The sequence below is a fragment of the Herpailurus yagouaroundi genome, unplaced genomic scaffold (assembly GCF_014898765.1).
Source record: "Herpailurus yagouaroundi ecotype Mexico unplaced genomic scaffold, PumYag 208, whole genome shotgun sequence".
NCBI lineage: Eukaryota > Metazoa > Chordata > Mammalia > Carnivora > Felidae > Herpailurus > Herpailurus yagouaroundi.
Window position 1 is genome coordinate 3,525,388 of NW_024412439.1, and position 1,726 is coordinate 3,527,113.

At 54.2% G+C, this 1,726-nt stretch overlaps 1 pseudogene; it reads right to left on the reverse strand.

Moving 5' to 3' along the window:
• Positions 1 to 349: 349 nt before the first annotated feature.
• On the reverse strand, positions 350 to 1,361 carry LOC121015732 (mesoderm-specific transcript homolog protein-like; annotated as a pseudogene).
• Between the last annotated feature and the right edge of the window lie 365 nt (positions 1,362 to 1,726).

A 1,726-nucleotide genomic window follows, 5' to 3' on the forward strand; every position in this document is an offset into this window, starting at 1 on the left:
ATCCGTCTTTCTGTAGCTGTGAGTAGTAGGGCTCATCAGAATTTTTTTTTTCTTTAAATTTAAAAAAATATATATATTTATTTTGAGAGAGAGACAGAGACAGAGTATGAGGGGGGAGGGGCAGAGAGAGAGAAGACACAGAATCTGAAGCAGGTTCCAGGCTCTGAGCTGTCAGCACAGAGCCCGAGTGGGGTTCGAACCCACGAACCACGAGATCTGACCTAAGCTGAAGTCAGATGCTTAACCAACCCAGCCACCCAGGCGCCCCTCATCAGGATTTTCTAATAGCACACCAAGGCAAGTCCATACCCTGGCTCAGATGTTAGCAGAATGGAGGCGGCCTGTCAGGGCCATCCTTAGCCAGAGCATCGACGGGCTTTTTACTATATGCTCATCACCAGTCTGGGAATCGTCACAGAGGCCAGAGCTCCCACCCAGGGTCTTCTAAAGTTCCTCCTCTGGTGGATGTACTGTAAGAGACCGTCGACAACTAAGTTTCCGTTATTGTGCCAGATCCCTGCCCACATGTCCCACGGCTCACCCTCGGGGAGGGGGTGGGGGGGCAGGCCCAAAGACTGGGGTGAGACCTCGAGAGAATACAAAGAACACATCGCGGGAGGAGGGGTGAGAGCACACCCCCATCCTGGAGAAGCTGTTGGAGAAGGTGACCCCGGCGAGTCTCAGCAAAGATACCTCCATTTGACAGAGTCTCTTGATGGTAGGTCCGACGGCTCGATTCTGCCCGAAGCTGCAGAGCGACTCCTGAGCAGCGGTATCTCCACAATCAGGAGACAGAAGCTTGACCCTGCGGTTCTGTCGCCCCCAGGGGCCACATCGTGCCTGCACGATGCTGGCCTGCTCAAATATGGAATAGTGATGTGGTCTCCGTTTGTCACTAAAACCAAAGCTCGAGAAATCAAGGGTGATCACTCGATGAAACCTTAGGGTCGGACCTTCCAAATCTTGTACTAATCAGAGCTGGATGCTGGAAAGCCACATAAAAGCACAACTATCTCAGGACTTCCACCACACCCACAGAGTCTTGGTAGAAGATGCGCAGTCCCTGGCAGGTAAAAATTTGCCTGACGGTCTCCTGGAGTGAAGGGCAGGCGAAAGCTTGGGGGTGGGGGGTGGGATATGCGGATAGGCCGCACGCAGGGGCACAGCCAGTAGCCCCACCTGAACCCACCACTCCCTCATCCCGATTCAGGTAAGGTTCCATGTTTGGGGGAAACGGTTGCGCATGCTTGCTTTCCACTTTACACGACGAAAAGGGATTGTAAGAGAATACGGTGAATAACGCACACCCACAAATGGAGTCCTCTAGAGGAAATGGAAAGTTCAGGTGTAGTGATTCAGCAGACGGCCAGCAGGGGGCACACGCCAACACTGTAAAACTCCGTGCGCTGAGCCCCGACGGCCGCAAGAGGGCGCGCGAACTCGCCCTTTCTGATCCGCGGAGCGCGCCTGCGCGTTCTGCCAGGGCTTTGGGCGCTCTGTCCCCTGGACGGGAGGAAAGTGCTGGGTGTCCACCCAGCCCCCGCGGCTGAGTGCGGGGCTCTGTCCCTCGTCTCACACGCCTCGGTGAACGGCTGCTGTTATAAAGCAAGCCTTGATAAACTATGACGTGAGGAAGCATACGACAGGACACACGAGCACACTCCAGAAAAATAAAAGCTTCTGCATTCGCTGTTTTGGAAAAACGTCCCTGGGAGTGTTTGCAAAA